At 41.7% G+C, this 23847-nt stretch overlaps 1 protein-coding gene and 1 long non-coding RNA gene across 13 annotated transcripts in view; both read left to right on the top strand.

Annotated features, from left to right (window-relative positions):
- The window catches only part of Rgs6 (regulator of G protein signaling 6), a 559464-nt gene that overhangs the window by 102050 nt on the left and 433567 nt on the right, over positions 1 to 23847 (top strand). The gene's annotated exons all lie outside the window — the stretch shown is intronic.
- LOC116079904 lies at positions 394 to 14324 on the top strand. Its single transcript, XR_004114204.1, has 2 exons — positions 394 to 922; positions 14082 to 14324. It is a non-coding gene; the product is annotated as an uncharacterized LOC116079904 (long non-coding RNA).

Here is a 23847-nt window from a genome sequence, read left to right on the forward strand (position 1 = left end):
GCTGGCAGATTGTTGTGAATATTTTATTTGACCATGTCTTTTTTTTTTTTTAAACTGATAAACCAGTTCCTACTATCAAATAAATACTGAATTTATGTAATCCATTCACAACTATATTTATGTTCAATCCCCTTCCCCCTCCCCTGCCAAGCTCTCTGAAACCAGGGCATGATGCTAGATAGGTCTTTCCATGGCATTGTTTGGAAGCCTTGTCTATTCTACTTAAGGTTTTCTAGCGAAGCCTAGAAGGACTAAACCCAACAGCAGAGCTGAGCATTTGAGAGTCTGTTTACTGTGAAATACCCTGGCACTTAGTGGCAGTGCCACATTGTGTTGTAAGCCCTTTCAAACTGCATTCTGAACATATGCTTTGATAGCTGTCTGTGCTTCCTTATCAAAAAGTTTCGGCCTGTGTTCCCTTTTGTTATGGACTTAGTGCACTTAATGCTAGCATCCATCCAAAATTATAGGCTGGATCCCTAACATCCTACCCCTCCCACCCCCATGATGGTCAGAAGAGCCTGCTGGAAGTAATTAGGGTTTGCTTAGATGATAATGGAGTGGTCATGATATGATTTGTGATCCTGTGAGGACTCAGGTAGAAGGTGACGGCACACAAGCCAGGAAAGCCGAAGCCCACTAGATCCCTGCTGGATCTTGGTGTTGGTGTTGGACTTCCCAGACTCCAGAGTTCTGAGAACATAAACTGCTTTATTAACTCATGCACTCTATTATGTCATGCCTTTGTTGGAGCATGTGACATTTAGCCACCTATTTCTGTGTATGCCATTAAGTGTGTCCATGAAATGGAGGGCATGGTTTCATATCCCCAGGGCTCTCTGTGCCCTGTCCATTGGGAGCTGTCATGAAGGATGCTAGACTAGAGTCCAAGCATGAGTTGTCATTAAAGTCTTTCACTGAGGTTTGGGGGAATCTTCAGATTTCTTACATGAATTAATAGTAGGAAGAGATGCTTATAGATCTGTTTAGAATGTAAATGCTTAATAATGCTATTTTGTATTTTATATACAAATGGTCAGTCATTTGCTTTTCTAAAGTTATATATAATTTTTAATGGTATATTTCATAATATATTTTCTAATAGGTTTAATAGTATATCTGGTGTTATATTTAACAATGTATCTATATAAAATAATATATATAGTTACATGAGATATAAAATATCTATTTTAGTATATATTATCATTTTTATATTCCCATACCAACTGTCTTGTCTACCTTTAAATTTCTTTTTTTTTTAACCATTATCCATATACTTTTACAAAACTCTGACCTGTATAACACAGGAACCCCTACAGTGTTTCCACCCTCATCCAATCTGCCATTCTATCATTTAAAAATTATTTGTATGTATATGTGTCTTGTGAGTTTATTCATCACATGTCTGTGCTTAAAGAGCATAGAAGAGGGCATTGAATCCCCTGGAACTAGAGTTATAGACAGTTGTGAGCTCCCCTGTGTGGTGCTGGGAACTGAACCCAGGCCCTCTGCAAGAGCACTGAGTGATTTTAACTGCCGAGCCACCTCTCCAGTACCTTTATCACTTACTTATGGAGAGTAGTCTATCATGTATAGATCTCTATAGAGACATAGACACTAATTTTTTTTTAAGCTATCTATTCATCTTACTTTTGTTCTCTGGCTCCTGGTCATTTTGTCGAAGTTGAAATCATCTAAGGCCATGCTTGTTTTGATGTGAATAGATTGGGTACAGTTAAGTCTGGGTTACAGCCAAGAACGATCTCACATCAAGTGCCTACAGAGCAAGGAGCACTGCCAAGGAAGCAGTAGAGTGGAGCTCGACTCTGCTCGATCGAGTTTTCTCTCCAGCACATTTTATGCATTGGCAATGGGAGCATTGGTTGCTGTTGGTGGAAGGCAGGGGAGGCAGCATTGTTAAATTTTTCTTTAAATTTTTAAAAATATTATAAAAGAGGATTTATTAGACTGGGAAACATGATAAGGGTGTGGGTAGTCCATCTGTAGCCATTTACCTGCTGGTGTGGCTGAGAGCCCAGTAGCTGTTCCGTTCACAAAGCTGGATGCTTTAGCAGCAAACATAGTTCTGGAGGTCTGGGATTCCCTGGAGAACCGTGGTGTTCAATATAGGTGGGAAGGCAGGGGAAACAGAAGTCCTATGTCAGCAGAGGATAGGAGCAGCAGCAGCAGCAGCAACAGCAGCAATCCACTCAAGGGTTCATGAAGAAAAGACAGCCTTTATTTTTTATAAAATCATGGTTGCCCCCTACTTACTTTCTAGGAATTTTGGACTAACCTTTGTAGCCTGTATGTTTAAATATGCACATGAGTAGAATGGAATAGAGGTAAATAAGAAGGCATTCGCCTGTGTTATTCCAGGCTCTGTAAGGGAAGTGTGGCTGTCACAAAGGCTGTGGACACTCTGTTTTGTTATGTTTTGTTTTTCAAGACAGGGTCTTATTATGTAGTTCTGGCTGTCCCAAAACTCACTGTGTTTTGGCTTAGAACTCAAAGAGATCTACCAGTCTCTGCCGCCTGAGTGCTGGGATTAAAAGCATGCACTACTAACCCCAGCTTGTAGACAGACTGCAGGACCCTTCCCGCTATGAAGGGTAGGACTTGCTTTGGCCAATGAAATGAGAGAAAATAAGAAGGCCACCTTTAAGAACTAGCATATGATGATCTATGAGGTGGCCACCCATTGCCACTGTGAGTGGAAGCATGAAGGTTGAGGTGGAGCCTCTGTCTGTGTGAGTTCTTGATTGGCCGTGGTACACCAAGTTATAACCAACCCATACAATGCATATGTCTTAAGCAATTATCTTCTGTTGGCATTTGGGACCATGACTGGGCATACCCAAATTAAACCAATCTATTCTGTTTACAAAGATCAAGAAAATGTTCACTCAGAGAGTTTGTGATTTAATAGGGTAGAGAAGACACATTTACACAAAGAAGAGAGATCCAACCCCTCTCCACCACACTCCCTCTTTAACCACATTAATTACTGAGCAAGACAGAAGCTTAGATTGATCATGTCATTAAGTATATTCTTGAGGCCATAGTTTTTACTGGGAAAACATATTTTTTAATGCTTTTCTTCTTAGAGACTCTCAGGTCACAGTTGATCAAAACACACAAGGGCTTATGATTTACAGTTAATTGGCGAATAGATACATTTCATCTGTAATTTGAAGATCCTCATCATTCATGACAGGCCTCTTTACTACTTACTATTCTTTACTTTCTATTACTACTCAAGTAACCTCTTAGCTATTCTTTCTATGTCATAATCTACAACAAAAACAGGATGAAAACTTTTATAACATTATAGTTTGCTGTATGACATCTATTGACCAAAATTGCCCTTTATCTTTTTATGGTGTGGGGGCAGCCTGCCTGGCTATACACTCATAGCTGATATTGGTTAACTTGGTAATTCATTCCTTAATGGGTAATTCATTCAACAAACATTTATTGGACATCTGGTGAAACCAGGCAGAGCTCTAGATGCTGCCTGGGAAGCAAGGGGCAAAGCAGAGTCACAGACTTCATGAATCTTATTTTCGGTAAAGAAAATGTATGTATGACAAACAAGCAAACAAACGAGGCGCAAAGTGACATTGGTGGTGAGTGCCAGGGAGACAGTCGAGGAAGGAAATGAGATGGCAACTGACAGGTACATGATTTCAGAGAGGGAGTCAGGAAAGGCCAGGCGACAGATGAATAAAAAATGAGAGGAAGTGAAGGAGTACAGCTATGGGAGTCCCCCAGGGAGGAATGTACTCAGCCCTCTGGATCTGCAGGTTTCACTCCTAGTGACTTAACCTCAAGTTAAAAGCATTTGGGGAAGACGAGAGTGTACCAAATGTGTAGAGGTCCTTTTCCTTGTGTCTCTTTACTGAGTAATATGATATACAGCTGTTTACACGATATATAGATTGCGCTGGATAGTATAAATAATCTGGAAATGGTTAAAAGAGTAAGGAGAGATGTGGCTAATGTGTACACAAACATAGCTGTCGTACACGAGGGATTTGAGCATCCTCAGATTTTCATAGCTGTGAAAACTCCCTAGACAGTCTACTATAATACTGAGAGAGGGCCATACTGAAAAGGCTCCTAGGCTTCTGAATGTACAGATAACAGGAAGGCAGCAAGCAGGAGATGTGACCAGGAAAGAAAAGGATAGGTGACATGATAAAGCCAGAAGTATTAGAAGCCATCCACCTGGGTCTCGTAGCCTGTTCTACTTACGATGGGAAACTATCAAGGTTTTGAATGTGAGAGAGCTGTGATCTGCTTTGTATTTTAAAGTATGATCCTGACATCACTTGCAGAAGACAGGAAATAAGTATGGAGACTTGATTTGAAGCTTTTGTGTGAGTCTATGTAGATAAATGGGCTTGGAGGCAGTTGGTAAATGGAAGTTCTGAGACGTGATTAATTTAGGTTGTATTTTCTAAAGGGTTTCAGCTGCTTTGAGAACACCAGTATGTTGATGACACTGTTTTCACAGGGGAAATAACACTGTTTTAATATGCTTTACCTAACTAGAAGAACATGGCCATTGCATGTATGAACCTAGAGTTGAAGGCTAGGTATGAAGAAGTGAAGCTGGAGATTCAGAGCATTGGTGGAATATTTTGAGACAGATCTTATGTAGCATAGTCTGGTTTTAAACATGAGGTCCTCCTGTCCTTGTCTCCTGTGTGTTGTAGTTAAAGGGGTGTACTTTCTTGTCTGCTGTCGTTGGTATTTAGCTTAACCCTACAGGATTGGTTGAAATCCCAAGTGAGTAAATAGAGAGGAGGGAGGACTGGGTCCTGCCATGCTCAGGACTTTAGCTTGAGGAGCTAAAGAGGAACGAGCTGGGAGGACTAAAGGGTTGGGCAGCCAGACAAGAGAAGTGTCCAAAAGCTACATGAAGAGCTGAGAGAGAGGGGGTATGATAACCATGAAAGTGGATGGCCATGACACCTGAATGCTTTCTATATGGCTGTGGGGATCATAGAGCCCCCACCAACACCAGGTGGGTGGGTGGAAATCTGATGGGACTTGGTTAAGGAAAGGACAAAAGATGAGAAGAATCTGTGCCTTTTGAGACATTCGGTCTTATGGGGTGGAAGGTGGGAAGGAGAACACCGTGAAGATAGAAAAAAATCCAAATTGTTTCAAAAGATAGATCTCTTTAAATCTTCAAAAAAAAATTAAAAATGTATTGATGCATGTGCATGTGTACACCAGAGAGAGAGAGAGAGAGAGAGAGAGAGAGAGAGAGAGAGAGAGAGAGAGAGAGAGAGAGAGAGAAACACATCTATGACCCAAGTGTGTGGATGTCAGAGGACACCGGGGTTTGTTCTCTCCTCTCACCACATGGTCTCCAAGCCTCCTAGGTCAGATGCAGGTGCCTCTGTCCACCAAGCGTCTAGGCAGCCCCAAATTTAGTTGTTGTTTTTACTGCTGTTAGATGGCACTTATTCTAATGTAGTTGAAAATCGAAGGGCAACATTTTTGACAAAAATAAAGGAATTGATAAGAGACCTCCTTAAGGCCATAAGAAAGATGTGATCTAAGTCATCAAGTGATGACTTGGCCATTCAGGCTGGAGCTCAGGCGTGACATGTTCTAGATTTGTGCAGCACACATCGGTGAGCGTCTGAGGTCTGTGGAGAGATGCTGAGATTGTCTCCTGTTTGCTTCTGTGTTTGAAGAAAATGAAAGTCAACATCATCAGCTGCATCCAAGGGAGGAGTGGATGCATGACATACTTGCCCTGCAGTAGCGAAAGCTGGCCAAGAGAGAGTGGTCAGATTGCTTAGCGGGGCTGAAAGCCCTTTGAGATTTGTGTTATATCTCTGAAACAAAACACGCCAGTGTTGTTGTTTATTTTTTCTCTCAGCTGGGTGGGGAGGCAATCTGAGAAGAATTAGATTTGATCGTGATAGTAGTTTTGCCAACTGAATAATGGGAAGTGGGGATGAGCAGAGACGGGGGAAGATGTAAGGAGGAGACTCAGGGGTGGCAGCGTATGCTAGGCTGGGAAAGAAGGAGATGCTGAGGTAAAAGAGGTGGTCCGTGAAGAGGTGATCAAGATGTAGAGACTCTAGAAGTTGAATTGTTCAAGTTGAGATGCTGGAGGGAATGAGCTGGAAATACCTTTGAATTGAAAACTTGGCAGCTTTTCTCCAATTTAATTTCAAAAGAGACATTTTAAAATCACTTGCTTTTGCTGCGTGGCTGGGGGAAATGTACTTTTCAAGTATGAGTTCAACTCATTTTTGTACCAGTATATTCATGCTGATATTCTTGGGTAAGTCATTCAAATTAGTCAACTATTTCTGTTTCTTCAACCATAAAAGGAGATGAGTGAGGAAGCCGAGCTGAACACTCAGTGAGCCTTGGATCCCACCGAGTGTCACTGCATGGTGGCAGTGTGACTGGCAGGCCAGAATTTCAGCCCTGTCATTGCTGTTGGGCCACCGAGACTCATCCAAGTAGATAAAGCTAGGAGATAAGGTTGGCACAGTAAAGGAAGCAGCTTTGGCAAGGCACATGTGAGCCACCATTAACTAGGTGGCATCCATTTGGCTGTCAGTCAAGAGCAAAGTTCTCCACTCTAGATTAGTCACATATTTTTCTTGAGAAGGATGGGTGACTTCAGGCTCAGTTAGTAGAGCACTGGAAATGCAAACATGTGGGCCTGGGTTTAGATCCTACTCACCTATGTTAGAAACTGCACATGTGGCTTGCGCTTTTTATTGCAGTGCTGGTAGAAACAGGCAGATTGCTGGGACTTACTGACCAGTCAATCTAGAACTATGACATGCCAGGTCCAGTGAGAGAGTCTGTCCCCAAATCAAGGTTTGGGAGTCACTGAGAAAGAAAACCCAGTGCTGACCTCTCAACTCCCCAGCCATCTATCCATGAACAGACACACAGACATACACACACAAACACATATACACAGATGCACACACACACAGAGAAACATACACATGCACACACACAGAAAATCACACACATGCATATGCATACATACATGCACATGAACATGCACACACTATACCCAAACACTTAAAAGAATCAGAAATTAAAAACAAAAACTTGCTTTGATGTAAATAGAGAAGAATGGCCCGTGAGGCCCCAGCACTAGCTGGGAGCTCTTGGCAGTTGACGGCTACTTTGCCCAGATTGTCAACTTGGACATGCTTCAGTGGGTGGCTTCACATACATGCATGTAGATGAAGCATTAACCTGACTCAGTGGCTTATTAAAATCCAAAATTGGGCTTATTAAACATTGAGAGGGAAGTGTAGTCAGAGGAGTGTTAGAGAAGTTGGAACGGGGCAGTGAGGAGGGGTAGATATGATTAAAATAAATCACAGACATGTATGAAATCATACACAAAATTGCTTTAGAAATTAAAATTTTCTTCATCAAAGCTATGGAAGTAACACATGTTTCTCTATGGATCTATATTTAAAGTAATAAGTAAATCTTATTATATTTATAATATCTTGGGTATCACTAGCAAGATTGAGTATAATAATCAGGTTATATCTATCTATCTATCTATCATCTATCTATCTATCTATCTATCTATCTATCTGTCTATCTATCTATATTGAAGAGTTGCCTAGTACTTTCATATACTTTGTGTTTTTATGGGAAATTTTCTCTAATTATTACCATATGTTGGATGGAAGCAGAGCCATCTGAATAGAAACCAAAATGTGATAATTACCACTTTTATTAAACATCCTGCTGGCAAACCTTGAAAATATACCCTCACCATCTTGCATGGATGCTCTGTGTTTCCATTTTTTTCCTATTCTTTTTATTCTCTTTTCTTTTTCTGAGGAGACATGGGGCCAGGGTTATAAATTTCCCCTTTTCTTTCTTTTGTGTGTCTATGTATATGTGTGTGTACATTTATTTGCAGGTGTGTGTGCCTGTGTGTGTTTGTGTCTATGTGTGTAGACCAGAGATCAAAGTCAAGTATTTCCTTCAGTCTTTCTATCTTACATTTTGGGACAGTCTCTCATTCACCAAGCTTAATGGTTCAGCTAGACTAGGTGGCTAGGAATCCCAGAGATCCTCCTGTTACCATCTCACCCTACCCCAGCACCCACTGGGGTAATTGATGCCAGCTCTCCTGTCTGACTTTTTATGTCGTTCCCAGGGCTTGAATTCAGGTCGTCCAACTTACATGGCAAGTACTTTACTGACAGAGCTGTCTCCCCAACATCCAAATTCCTCCCCTCCCCTGTATTACTATGTTTTAGCAAGTAGATACAGGTTTAAGCATTTAACTGGGGACTTTATCCCAAAATTACTGGGGACAAGTATTTCTTAGTAACCATGGGCCGATAGTTCCACTGATGCATGTCGTAAGACAGATGACATACAATCCCGTAACCCTTGACTGTTGCTTAACGTTCAGTCATTGTCCACATGATCAGTCCTCGAAGGGGATCCCATAAAATGTCCCTTTTCTGTCCTTCAAGACAACAGCAATGGCGATTAACATGCAAATGTCCTTTTGGTCATCAGAATGTCTATTTTTCAGATCCTCTGCTCGACATGGAGGATTTTCAAATTGACTATTGCTGAAGGAAAACATGCTTGAAATCCACATCTGCCCACTTTAGGGACTGAGACTAGATGGTCTCAGCCAGTGTGGAGGAGTTTGTCTTTGTGGGCAAGGGAGGCTTAGTGTCTTTCAAAAAGTGGGCAGGGGTTTCAGGAGAATGGTTGACCATCTCATTGCCATCTTCAAAGTGATTTTACTTTCCTTCCTTTTTAAGGGTAGATGATGATGATGATGATGATGATGATGATGATGATGATGATGATGATGATGATGATGATTATTATTTGTGCATACATATGTGTGTTTGAGTGTGCACACACATGCATGTGCACTTGCAGAGGACAGAAGAACTGCCATGTTGGGTGGAGGCTAGGGACCAAACTGGTCCTCTGCAAGAGCAGTAAGTACTCTTAACTACTGAGCCATCTTTCCATCCCCAGAAGTGCTTTAATCTCCAAAGGTGTGTAGCCTTTGGTGAATGGGGCCAACCTCCATCCACCTGTAGCCACACACCTTTACCTTTGCACTGCCTCCAGCTTCCACAGCTTTCCAGTCAGGGAGATGATCCTGGATGAGGTCAAGTGTTTTCAAAGGGCTCTGTGTGTCTGGAGAGCTCTGTGTGTTATTGCTCTGAGGCTCAAACCAGTAACTTCAGTCTCACTGGAATTGTGTCCTCTCTGCACTCTAATGGGATTTACATTTTGTATAGATACATTTAATTTAAGCTTGTCAAAAAGGGTTTTGATGTTAGGTGCCTTTAAGCTCATTTGGCATCTCTCTTTCAGAGAGTGGGATCTTCAAGGAGAGCTATGCCTTAGAGCAAGCTCAGTGGCCATGCACTGACGAGCTGCAGGTAGGGCACTGTTATTTTGTCTTGAGGAAATAAAGTTAAAATTTCAAGGGAGTTGCAACTGGGATTTCTCTTAAGAATTTAATTTTCTAAAAGAGCAGTTTTAAAACTGAAACGCAAACCTACACTGAATAACTGCATTTTAAAATCTACTCTCAGTATTTTTGATTTGCCTTGAAGGCTCATCTGTTTTTGTTATTATTTAGGTGGAGGTAGAATTTTTTTTTTTTTGAGAAATACTAAAATCTCTGAGAACAATATGTCATGGGTTTCAAAACTCTTATCTAAAAACTCTGGAATGGGCATATTTGGGATTCAAGAGTTTTGGGATTTTAGGAATACAACATACTTGTGTTTTAGCAGACCCTGTGGCAGGCCTTTAAAGGTATACTGTATTTCTGCAGCGTGGTTTTATCAGCCACGTGAGGGGTGTGCTTTCTGTTGAGTCATGGTCCTGATCTATGGCCATGCCATCATGACCATGCCAGACTAAAAACTAACAAATTTATATCTGTCTGTCTGTCTGCCTGCCTGCCTTTCTTTCTATCTATCTATCTATCTATCTATCTATCTATCTATCTATCTATCTATCTATCTATCTGTAACTTCTGAAGTTTAGACTGCATTTAAACAGGGAGCTTGTCCCTGTTTTGCTCTAAGCTCATGCTTACCATATTTGTTAGTTTATTTGAAAATAAATTAAGGCCATGTTTACCATCAACCTTCCGCTTTGTTGCTGAAAATGCAGTTCAGAGCTCATCGCCATCACTGTCACCCGGGAGCTTTCTGGCAATGTAGAGCTGAGGCTTCACTCAGACCTGCTGACTCCCAGACTGCATTTGGTAAACTATCCAGATGATTCCTGTGCATGCTAAACACCAAGAAACACAACCGTATTCTTCATCTGTTCTCTGTTCTATGGCAGAAGGCACAAGGCAGATTTCTTTCTTCTGAGCTCTAGAGGTTGCAGAGTCCAAGGGCATGGTCTCTGACTCTGCCCAGGGTGTGGTGAGGGGCCCCTTGCTCCACTGCCACACAGTGAATGCCATCACCTATAAGACGGTGCCAGCCGAGGCTTTTTCCTCTTTATACAAAGTCACTAAGTGCCACCCTGAGGGTCAAACTCTCCTGACCGTGTTGGGTTCTAATTATCTACCTGTGACCCTGTCTGTTAATATTATTAATATAGGAATTGGAGGACCATGATTTTAACCTATGAATGGGGTTGGGGAGAGGTGCAGAGTCAAACTGTGCAGTGGACTTTAATTCTGATTACAAGTCTCGGAGACAAAGGCTGGTGGAGGGACACTTTAGTTGTTCAGACGTGGAGAATGAGGGTTTTGGCATCTTCTGCACCCCACACCTAAAGCACTCTGACTTGTAACTTTCACTGATGCTGTGCCCACTCTTCTCCTTCCCCTCCCCTTCCCCTTGCTCTGTCTTTTCCTGCTTTTCTGTTTTTCTGTTTGTTGAAGTCGGTCTAATGTTTGATTGTAAGTGGCTCATCAATCCCTGTACTTACTGTAATCCTGATGCGCTTAAACTTTGTGTCTCTGTTTTCACCCTCTATTTGTTCTACCTAATTTCTTTTTCTCATAATCCTGGGGAGTTATACTTTTTAGTCTTCTTGTCCTTTCCTCGAGTAATTTGCTTTGTACTCTGTTCCTGTGCCTTAGCATAATCGCAGAAATTTCAGTATGTGTACTTACATATGTCTAAATTTTAATCAGTCTTTTCAGCTTTTCAAAAGATAGCTCAGAACATGTCATTTCTTACCATCCCTGTTTGTCATATGCCACTTTTCTTTCTCTGTTTTTTTAAATTATTTTTAGTTTCTATTTATATCTTATTTATTTATTGTCATGTGTATGGATGTTTTGCCCACCTATATGTTTGCACACCATGTGTATATTTCCCGCCTTCCTAGGCCAGAAGAGGGGGTCACCTCCCCTACTGGAATTACAGGCAATTGTGAGCTACCACGTGAGTACTGGGAATTGAATCCGGGTCCTCTTACAACCCGTCCATCTATCCAGCCCCTTTATCTGTTGTTTTTAAATTACTGATCCTTTGATATTTTGTTACCATCCTGAGGCGGGTGCTTACATTAGTCACATATTTGCTCTAGTGTCTGCATAATGCTCATTTTGTACCTTAGTCGCCCAAGGTTGCTGTCCCTTGTTTTGTATTTATTTATTTTTAGTGAATACCATATATTTTATGAATTGGAGCTTTTGTATGTTTTTAATCAGTAGGTAGATTGTCTGTAATGGGGACAGAAACGTTGTCTCAGGGATGCAGTAACTCACTCACAAGTTCCTGGACTTTTTAGGCGATCCAGCTGAGTCCTCTCTGCTCAACCAGAAACTGCAAACATGTTTTACAGATTAAATTAGTTTCAAATCAGTATAAAGTTTCATTTGAAAATATGCAAATCAATAACATGCTGGAGGCTAGGTTAGCTTTATAATAACAACAGCTTGGCTGTGTTCCCTGGCTCTCAGATTTGCCTGCATGTCGCATCCCCATAATCTGCTCAGGCATTGTTCCCAGAGCTCTGACTTACCTGCTCTTGGTGGGGTCTGAAGAACCGGAGACTTTAAAACTTCCCCAACTAGTTGTCATGAGGTCCTAAGGTGGAGAATGACAGGATGCTGGTTAGCTAGACAGTTACCACATTCAGATGGCCTGGGTTCAGACCCTGCCTCGACCGTTCATGGGATTCCTAACCTTAGGTGTTTTCTTATTGGCATGCTTCCATTTCCTCAAATTGAGCATGGATGGCAAACATGGAGTCAATGTCTCAGAATGCCCCTTCTAAGGAAAAATGAATATGATACATAAAATGTTTAGAACAGCAACTGGTTTGTGGGTTGAAGATATAATCTCCACCCACCCCAGGAGTTTACATAGAAAGGCTCCGTTTCTAGGATAGTGCGTTGTGAAGTGCCGTGGGCTTTTAAGGGGGGGGGGGTTGCAATGGGAAAACTCTTAGTCATGTGAGGAGATCTGTGGAGGGGCGGAGACCCTAGCCTAATCTCTCACTTCCCTGTTGTGACGTGGCTTACACAGCTCCTCCTTCTCCTACCATCTGCTGTGTGCAGAAGGTGCAGAACCAATGGGGCAGACTCATCTTCTGTTTGAAATGACAAACTATGAACTAAATGAACTTTTCCTTCTCTTTATAGATAAACTACACCAGATATTTTGATACAATAAAAGAAAGTAAACATTTGTTACAGCACAAAAGTAAACATTTATTGTTAGCAGTTTTAAACAGACCATGATAAAAATCACCAATGTGGGAAGCTGTCTGACTCAACGGCATTTTAACGTGCTTAGAATTTAAGTCAAACTAGGTATGGCATAGCGGCAGCTCAGCTTTGGTGTTTAGTGGGCTTTATTTTTTTTCCCCATGGTTTTATTTATAAGTCAGTTCTAACCATTCTTTGAAGGGAGGGAGTGTGTGTTGGAATCATGCAAGATGTGTGTCCCAAAGACCCAGAAGTTAAATCAAGAAAATTGCCTGAGGATTGATTGACAGCTTACAGGTGGACCACAGAATGTGCTTCCCTGGTTCCACAGAACAGAGCATCCCTTTAAAGTGGAAATCTGCACTTGCAGGGCAATTGAACACATGCCAATCTTGTCTAAATATCCAGACTTTCAGATGAAATCTACACTAACATAGTTTGTTAATGTTTATGGTTGGACCATAAACGAGCTTGCTCATCTTAGTTCCCAACTAGCCTGTCTCCTGCGGAGGTGGAATGAGCAGCTTTTGTCTTACTTGCCCATGATGGAGGTGCAGTCACCAATACTGGCTGTGCTTGTAAACCACAACCCGTTTCCCTGGTCCCTTACTAGGGCAGTGCCCTGATTTTCAGTCCTTTATGCAGCTTCCACTCTTACAGACATGGAGACATACTTTTAAATGAACTACCTTTGAAAGAAATGTTGGATCTTTTTGTTGTGCAAAAATGTGTTTTTCAGTGCTTTCTCTTTTGCTGTGTTCTTTTTTTAAAATTTTTTAAGATTTATTTATTGATTATATAAGTACACTGTAGCTGTCTTCAGACACTCCAGAAGAAGGTGTCAGATGTTTGTTATGGATGGTTGTGAGCCACCATGTGGTTGCTAGGATTTGAACTCAGGACCTTCGGAAGAGCAGGCGGTGCTCTTTACCCACTGAGCCATCTCTCCAGCCCTTTTGCTGTGTTCTTTAAGCATTTGTCGGATCTGTCTGCCTTTGGCTTTTGTTGCAGCTGCTGCTGGGGGATAGGGATGAGCAAGTGCAGCTTCTAATTTTTAATGCTAGTCTACTCTGTCCAGGCACTTCACTAATATAAAGAACAGGTAGCAACTTTTTTCTACAGTGTTAAAAGCCCATCCAGGACCTGTGACAGCATGCTCATCCATCAGAGTGTTTAAGAATCAAAATTTCATTTCATTCACTTCTTCATTATTGATATATTTAACAGCATACATTTGAGATAGTCCAGTACTTAAAGATGCACAGCGGTTATGTTTATGTATGTCTGAATGGTGATCACACTTCACGTGAAGGTGGAACCTGAAATCAAACATTAGTCTACTTTATCTTCCTGTAGGTGATCTATTTTTTCTTTCCCACAGAATTGAATGGATTATTACTTTATTATAGACATAATGCATGTTCAAGATAAAACAAAAATAAAAAAGAAGAAAGAAGGAAAGAAAGAGAGAAAGAAAGAAAGAAGGAAAGAAAGAAAGGAAGAAAGAAAGAGGAACTTCAGCAAAGATTTGCCCAAGGTCAACCTGGCCTGGATCAACACCCTGGCTCTCCCAATGCTCTGGGGTTAAATGAACCCCATTAAAGTCCTCTCTCAAAGAAGAAAATTTAGTCTACAGAGCAGTACGTTGCTGAAATAGAGAAATATGTTTCCTATTTAAACAGAATTTCCTTTTCAAGAGGAAAATGAAACCCAGTAAAGGGGCAAACTCTCTCCACTCTCTTTATGTCTCAAACTTTCCTCAAAGAAGTTGCAAATGTTAGGGTTAACACTCAGTAGCCCCACTGCAAGGCTGGGGGAGCTGGCCCTGGAAGTGTTCAGTGGCTGAGGCTTGGTCATCAATACCAAGGAGGATAGAAAGGCTGAGGACAGCCAGCATTTTGGTGTTTGCCCTCCGCAGTTGGCCAAGCCTCTGAGGTCAAGGGAGTCCTTTGGAAGATGGCCCTGTACTTCTGGGAAGCCACCTGTCTTCTCATTAGCAATGCCACAGAATTTCACAGGTTGGCTGCAGCCAGTATGCATGCTAAAAAAGGAGGGATCCTGGAAGAAAAAGTGTCCAGAAAAACAGCCAGAGAACACTCACCCTCCAGGGATAAGTCATCCCAGCAGATGGCACAACAGCTAGAGGGGAAAGAGCAGAGCAGCCATGGGCTCTGCCCTGTGCTCTGCAGTGATGAGCATTCTAGGATCCAGCTTCTGGCGTCTTTAAAAGATAGTAGTACCCAGAATCCAGGTAGACACCAGAGCTTCCTCCTGTTCTTCTACAAACACCCGTGGCATTTAGAAATAGGAGGCTTCTGAGAATACCCATAGACTTAAACACACGCACACACACACACACACACACACACACACACACACATATGCGTGTGCCGGAGCGCACACGCGCGTACACACGCATACACAAAAACACAAAACAAAAGCAAGCAAACTAACTTGTTCTATGATCAAAGCTCTGCCATCTTTGCCCAGGATAGTTTTAAAAATGACTAACAAAACTCTATCAAACTTTTAGCTGTTTTTTTTTTTTTTTTTTTTTTTTTTTTTTTTTTTTTTTTGCCATGTGCCATGTGGGAGCCCCTAATTGCTAGCCTGTTTCTGCTTGTAGGGCCAGGCATCTTCAAATGTCTGGTCTCCCTCTTAAGTAAAAGGCTGAAGGCTATAAAGTTACAAATGATAGGCCTTTTGGGGATATAAAAAGCCGGGCCCACAATCAGACAATAACCAAGCCTATTTATAAGACGAGCTAGGATTTTTTTTTTACACTTCCAGTGAGTCCTTTAGTGATAACCAAACTCAATTTGAAGTTAAAGAGGGTGCACCTCTGCCCTTCTGCACCCCTCAAGAATGAGAATGGGGGCTGGGGAAATAGCTCAGGGGTTAAGAACACTGTCTTCCTTTCCAGAGGACCCAGGTTCGATCCCCAACATCCACGTGGCAGCTCACAACCTCTGTAACTCCAGTTTCAGGAGATGCAATGGCCTCTTTGCCCACATACATGCAAGTGAAACACTCATATACACTAGATAATAAATAGATTTAAAGTGCCAGTTATTTTTTTTGTTAAGAAAGTGAATGTAAAACAAAAGGGGTGACAGGTTACCCCAAGTACTGCCCCAATAACCCAGGCGAGAGTCTCGTCTGTTCTAATCTTGTTTGTCTCTGGGGACAAGATGCCCATAGGCTGGAAGTTCCTCTTTGGCTGGAACTAGTCAGACACGAGACACCCACCAGAGTGGCCTACCGACAGCCTTCTACTTCCTTATGTTGCTGTCTTCATGTTGAATGGTGCTGGGCAGTGGAAAGACGGAGGTGTTGCCCTCATTTCCAGACACTATCTTTCTATACCTTCTCTTTTAGTACCTAACCTCTGCCCACATCTGGCCATGCCTTTTATTCCTTTACAACCTCTTGCCCTCCTGGAGGTTGAGAATATACTGTCAACCTCTGGTTTTCTCCGCATGCTCACAGGTTGGCATTTTCCTTTCCTACAGCCCCTTTCTCTATATGTTCACTGCTCCAATTGTTCATGTCTCACAGAAGCTCCTGTGGCCACTGGGGCGAATCTCTTTCTCAGAGATGGATGCCTTGAGCATTCAGAACAGTGGGGGAGCAGGCAGGTAGGCAGGCAGGACCATGCTGGGACTGGATCGCCTGTCTTTATTTGTCTGACCAAAGTCAGAACAAGATGCCAACACCACAGTTCTCCCAGAACACGACTCTGTTAACTTGGATTCTTTTCTCAAATTTCACCTTCAGAAAAACAAAGCATTTTTACAGGATAAACCCCTCCCCAACTCCTCTGATCACATATAACTTTACCTCTGTTTGTCCCCAGTGTTTGCACCTTGCTTCTTTTCACAGTGCCATCACTGAAGGGGACTGGGCCCCTGCCTTAGCAGTCGGGAGCTGAAGATGCTTGCATAGCCTGACACTCAGCCCTGACCTTGTTCTTCACCCTGCTGAAACAGGGGGCTCTTCTGCATCCATACTTTTCCTTCTGTGTTTGTCTGTTTCAGTCTAGCTTTAGTGGTGAGCCAGCCAGCTTTGTTTTCCCAACTCTAGCTTTCATGTTCATCTTACCTCTTTAGTGAGATTTACAACAGTTATTCTCGTGAATATGTCCTCTATGTCAGAAATACAGGTGGACATGTTTGTGCCTTTCCACAATGCCAGGGTTTATTAAATAACAGTGATTTCACAAACCAAACAATTACATTGGCTTTATTTCAAGTACTACCAACTTCACTTGATGTGCTTGCTGATGATTAGACTCAGGTTCTTTTATTAAAGTCTTAATATTATTTATAGCTTTCAGACAACATTGTTAATGTCACAAGTAGCTATATATACATGTAGCCATAGGTATGCATTACACACACATATAATACATTTACACACAATTCGAAGAGGCATTACTGAAGGCAGAAGGCCAACATAACCCTGCACAGAGCTTTCCTGGAAGGCATAGAGATGATGCCAAGCACAGGGCTGGTTCAGGGAACAGACTTGTCCCCTAAGGTTTAGGGGCTAGGCTATTTAGAGTGTCACTTTAAAGTGGGCTACAGGTCACTGGCATGAGTAACTGTAAGCTGAGCCCAGGGAAAGGGGCACAGGTCATTTACTGTGATATTTTCCCTGGAGGAGGCTTGTAACAATTGACTAGTAGGTTAGTCTGACTGTCACATCTCAGTGTTGGGATTTTTTTTTTTTTAATAATATTGGGTGAATAGTGGTGTGTCAAGTTCACAAGTCTGATTTTCCAATATAATTTTGCTATGTTCTCATGAAAACACAGTCCTGATTTAACCTGGTAAATCCATACATAGGTGCTATTACTTTTTTGTGTATAAGTTTTTATCAGCCCGTGCCTCACAGCTCATGCCAGATAGATGTACAAATAAGGCACCTGTCACTTGCCCTCTGCATTTATACTTGGGCTTTAGGTAACTACTCATTTATGAGATGGAGACATTCAGGTATAGCTCAAAGCGACAGCCTTACATAATACAGCCATTGCAAACAGAACCCAGCCTGGTCTCCACAATCACATACTATTCCAGAGCACAACTGTATTTTACTGATTCGATCAAATATGTTGCATGTATTTCTGGTTCTTTAATTATCTAATTAACACTGGAATAAATATCCTTTCTTTTGAGATCTATTTTTAGAAGAAGGATTGCTGGCTTAAAAGGTGTGTACATTTTATATATGTGTGTGTATATATATATACTTGTATATGCTTTGACTCTCCATGAGTCATATATATATATATATATATCCACATATCCCATTATATATATATATATATAAATATCACATATGGATGGGATATAGAAAAGGTGTTGCATTTGTACTAATAGATTATTCTCTCATCATTGTTCTTTAAACAACACCTCAAAACAATGGTATACAATGACATTTACATGGATTAGGCCTGGTATATAATGTAGACATAATTTGGCATTTATTAAAAGATGTATATAGGTTACATACAAATGCTATGCCATTTATGTAGAGATGATATTGGCATCTATTGGGGTCATGGAACCAATTTCCCAAAGACACTTGAGGGAAAACCCATAACCAAACCATCTTGCACAATTTAATCAATTTTTTTCTTTGTGTGGGAATTAAGAGTTGCATTTTTTTCAGAACCTCATAACACTGGTTTTTGATAGTCTTTTCAGACACTATAATTAGGATAAATAAAAACTTATTATTGACTGTGTAGATGGTTCAGTGGGTTAAGGTGCTTGTCATCCAAGCCTTGTGGTGTGAGTTCAATCCCTGGAACCTACTCTACAGAGCTCTCCTCTGACCCCCATATGTGACCCCCTACATACATACAATGTGTTGGCACATACTTGCTAATAAATATAAAAACATGTATAACTATAAGAAGCTTTATTGAGTCACAATTATTTAGTAGCAAAGTCAAAAGTCTGAGACCTCTGTATGTGAATTTCCTCTTCATAATTTTGTTCCCACAGAGTGTTTTCTTTATTGATTTCTAACAGCTGTGCCTATGTAAGACCACCAGTGTTGGCCAGTTTCTCAGAAAAGTGTTCTCTCTAGTTTTCTCCTATTTCTTTAACCTTAGTTTTGTTTTATTTTCCTTCTTCAGAAATACTGTATTTTTTAACAATTGTATACATGAGTACTTACTGTATTTACATCAGGCCTATCCCTCCCCCACTCCATCTTTCTATATTCCCCCATCTCACTCTTAAATTCATGACCTCTTCTTTAATTACACATGTTTGTCTGTCTCTCTTCTCTCTCTCTCTCTCACTTTCCCTCTCTCTCTCTCTTTCTCTCTCTCTCTCTTTCTCTCTCTTTCTCTCTCTTTCACACACACACACACACACACACACACACACACACACACACACACACGCACCCTACTGAGTCCATTTAGTATTGTTCACTCATTAGTTTATTGTGTCATCATGCCTGGTGTGTGTGTGTGTGTGTGTGTATGTGTGTGTGTGTGTGTGTACATACATACACCTTTGCCTATATTGTCTCCAGCTATTATGGTATGCATTCAAAGCCTTTTCCCATATCAAAGTTGCCAAAGTCTTGGAAAATGATGCTGAGCGATCACCCCTAAGGTTTGCTAGGTGCCTTGCATAATTATTTGGGTTTGAAAGCTTCAAATGCTATTCTTCAAAGCCACGTGTCTTCCTCTCATCTTCTTCTTTACTGTCCTGAGCCACCCCAGAGCCAAATTTCTATCCAGCAGAAGCATACCTGGTTTGTTCTTTTTCAAACAGAGGTTTCCATCTCTTCTTGAATGATTATTCTCTTTATTAATAGTGAAAAGCAGAAAATGGAGATTTTTTTCACTTGGCCACTTTGGGAAGATAATGAAAAGGTCCTTTGACTCCCCAATGTCTTAATGATTATTCTTTCAAATAAATGTTAACCATTTTGTCAAGTATTAAGGAAGGTTCTAGAAGTGTCTGTATTTCTGTCACGTTTACTAATTCCTGGGAGAGTTGGCATCTTTGTAGTCTAAACCCATTTGGCCTCAGCTAACCTCAGCACAGGCACCCAGTTCTCATTATTCCTTAATTTCATTCAGAGTCTCAAGGATGAGATCAAAATGCTCAGTTCTCCCTCCACTGGGCTTTCTTCCCGCTGAGCCTGTCAATGGCTGTTAGGATCCCCGATGTCCCAGCCCAGTGTGACAAGAGCTCCCTCTTACTCTCTGAGTGCAAGTTTCAACTTCATCTTTCCTTTTTTTTTTGTTTGTTTGCTTGTTTTGTTTTGTTTTGTTTTTTGGTGGGTGGTGGTGATGGTGGTTGTGGTGTCTTGCTGTGTAGTTTGCATTGGCTTGTCGCTTCCTATATGTTCCAGGCTAGCATTGAACCTGGGGCCATCCTCTTGTCTCAGCCTCTTTGTGTGCTAGGACTATGGGTATACGTCACCACACCTAACACGTGTTATTTTTCTTAGTGGTTCAGAGTTAGCCTGATTTTGTACTTCCCAAGGGGTTCAAGAATTAAAATCCAACACAAAATAATAAAAAGAACAAAATACAGAATGCCACCTCAACTCCAGAGAAGAGAAATGAAGTTTCAGCTTCATCTGCCAGTTTTTTCCAAACCACGTAAGACCATTCGACCAGCCACAGTGGTAAGGAGTGGGCCTTCATGATTTTATAGGATGTGTGCAATAAACATGAAGCCTGTAGAGATCCTGGGATTTATGGATTATGGAACAGGCCTGGCTTTCAGATTCTGTTTTCCTAGAAGACTCTCAGGCAGCTGCATCAACTGACAATACTCACATGACTTCCACATGAGACAGACCTGGCAAGTCAAGTCTGTCCACAGATGGAGTTTTGCCTCCCAAAGAACCCGAAGGATTTTCCTTCCTGAGTTCTTAATGATTAGAAAGCACTAATTCTGATCTGCCTTTCTGAGGAGAAATGGCTCCTGGGAACAGTCAGGGCACAGCTCTGGGACAGGAGGAACAGTGGCTGAAGGCACGGGCAAGGCAGCCATGACTCCTTTAAAGCAGAGTGCTTGATTCTCTCTGACATCTGCAAGAGCTGTAGGATAGATGCTGGCTGGCCTTAAAGACATTGTTCTACATGTAGGGCTTAGACACAACAAAAATGATAACAGAAATGGCGGCGACTAGTGCTCTCTGAGTGCCCGGGTATCAGACACCATCACATAGCCATCTGTGTATCATTTACCTTATTTAGTAAACAAATTGAAATACAGAGCTGCAACTATAAAACAAATTGAATAATAATATCTTACAGAATTTACAGTGTCCCCCACCTCATAAAAATAGCCTTTTTTTCAATTCTTGAGGAGACATGTGACATTGGTAGTTGCTACAGTTAGCACTCACTGTTTTTATTGTGTTTTGCCAACCAATGGGAAGAATATCAGGTGAAATCTCTCATACTTGATGTACCCGGACCAAAGCTCATTTATCAATTTTTTTTTTTCTTGTTGAAACTTTCATGCACTCAAAATCCAAGAGGCCCAAATTAATTCTCAGCACAGTGTTACGGCTGCTTGTCCCTCCTGAAGCTGGAATTGTTGTCTCATAATAAACTAAGCTGCAGAAGCTTTATGATGTTTATCCAGGTGGAAATCCTTTCTGGGAGGATAATCCATTCAGCACACAGTGTTTAATCTTAAGTTGTTAATGTAGACCACTGACTTATTCCCTGTGGAATCTGCTCTGGGAGGACCCACCGCCTCAGACAACATGGTTTTTGTAGTCAGATGGACTATGGCGATAGCCTGTTCTGTTCTGCATATGACTTGGAAGGATCCCTGTGCAGCACACGGGATGGATGCTCCATAGAAAATGATTTAAGAGTAGTTTATCCTTTCAGCAGTAAAGCATGAAGGTAGGAGAGAGAGAGAGAGAGAGAGAGAGAGAGAGAGAGAGAGAGAGAGAGAGAGAGAGAGAGAGAGAGAGAGAGAAATCAAATAAACAAAGTTGAACTTCCTGATGGTAACCACTTCAATGTTTTATTTTAATCATGCTAGGTCATTAGATTACCTTAATTTATATGCAAAGAAATTATTAGCCAGAGTAGTGAAAGGACTGACGCAGTGCCCCCCAGCATCAATTAGTTAAACAGATGTGTCAATATAGTACTGTCTGACCCTAACAGGTTTGGGCTCCATCTATGAAGACTGAGCACCTAGGTCCCAATATGACCCAGGACCCAGCTCTTGCCTTGCCTCAGCAAATGTGTAGAATGTCTGAGAAGAAATTGAGCTGTGCTTAGCAGGCAGAGAATAAGCCTCAGAAGGGTTACAGTGAAACCCACGAGAGAGAAATTTCCTGACTCATAGCATGTTAGTTATCTTTGCTTCATCTCGCCATAATGAGAGAAGTTTGCCTTCATTAGACTCTGTCAAATTCATCTTCTACTCCCACCCCACCCCCCCTTTGCTGAGGATGCCAGAGCTGTGGTGTTTATTTCTGCTCCTTTCCCTTAGAGACATGCTAAAGTCACTTAGAAAACATCTCAGGAATAAAATGTGCTAAATGATCTCTGTCTCCACAAAGATTCCAATTAAGCCTCACGTCCATCCAGAAACGCAGCCTAGCTGACCAATTTCTGCCTCCCACTGTGTTGCTAAGACTCTCTGGGAGACAGATTGGTCTTGCAAAGTGAGCTGGGTCTCAGAGGATTCTGCATAAGGACACCTGTGTTCTCCACTGCTCTCAGGCATCAGGCATTTCCTCTCATGGCATTTGGCGTTGCTATTTGTGAGAACTGACTGTTGGGGTGCTCTGTATATGTACCTCACTCCTGACTTCTAAAAGGAGCACAGATCCACACTTATTCTGAATGTTTCTACTCTGTGACCTTGGCAGTGACTCTAGGAGTTACCTTGCTTTTTATTAAGGTTTTCACTCTTCTTTGTTCTCCAACTTTGTTTTTACCTTCCCATACTGTATTAGGGTACATTTAAGACTTCCCTGATCCTGTGAGGATTAATTTCACAATTGACTTGAGCCATGATTTTTGGATAGAGTATCTAATCTTCTATTGCAACCATATGTCTCCATATAACTAGCCCCCATAAATACCCCATAAATACTCTTGTGTGCACATATACAAACACATTAATAATAAAATGAAATAAAATTTGAAAAATATAGGAACTATGAGAGTAATAGAATGCTATGAAGTTGCAAGCTATAGATGCATAGGATGGGTGAATTTTAGTAATAATGGTAACAGGAAGGAGATTCCTGAAGAAAGCGATGAGGGAGAGGGGGAGACCCTTCTCATTTGGAAACATGTAAACCTCAATAATACCCTGTTGTGTTTCGAAAGAAGGAAATGCAAAATTCAGGATAATGGTTGTGGAGTGATATAGTGAGCACAGGGGTGAATGTTGGCAATGTTCTCATGTTAGAAGTTATCCTATCCTCCTGTGTGTTTATGGTTTTGCTGATTAGAATTCATCTCCAGACAATAAGAATCTTAATTAGGTCACCCTTGAAAGCCTGGTGCCCAGAGATGGACCTAGTATGCAGAAAGTGTTTAGAAGATGAAATTGCAGATTGACAATGCTGTGAGTATCCATACAGGACCAAATTAAGTTGTTTCCAGCGAGCATGAGGGAACGCTCCTATTTTTGGGGAATATGAAGGGCAGAAGTAAGGGGACATTGCTGAGTGTCATCTGAGTGCTGGGACCAGCTAGTGCACAGTTAGGTGGATGGACTTGGATGGTCATGTGGAAGCCTTAGGCCTTTCTCCAAGTCCTGTTGGCTCCCTGGACAGTGATAGCCTTGGCTGTAACAGCAAAGCTTAGGTGACTCCTGGATCAGGAGCTCTTGTCCTGGCTGAGGTCACCTTCCCTTTCCAGGGTCTGAGGTGCCCTTAGCTTGAATGGGCATTTAGGAAGGAGGATGGAGGCCAGGATGTCTATACAACCTGGCTCTATTTAGCCTGTGTGACGCTCCAAGCTGGGTCTGTGTTTCCATGGCTGTCAACTGTATCTGAGGTTGCTCTGGGATTTACAGTCTCTTTCAAATATGGTGGATTCACATGCAACCCAGCCCAGCCCAGTCCAGCCCAGCCCAACCTAGCCCAGCCTACCCCAGCCCAGCCCAGCCCAGTCC

The sequence above is a fragment of the Mastomys coucha genome, unplaced genomic scaffold (assembly GCF_008632895.1).
Source record: "Mastomys coucha isolate ucsf_1 unplaced genomic scaffold, UCSF_Mcou_1 pScaffold6, whole genome shotgun sequence".
Lineage (NCBI taxonomy): Eukaryota > Metazoa > Chordata > Mammalia > Rodentia > Muridae > Mastomys > Mastomys coucha.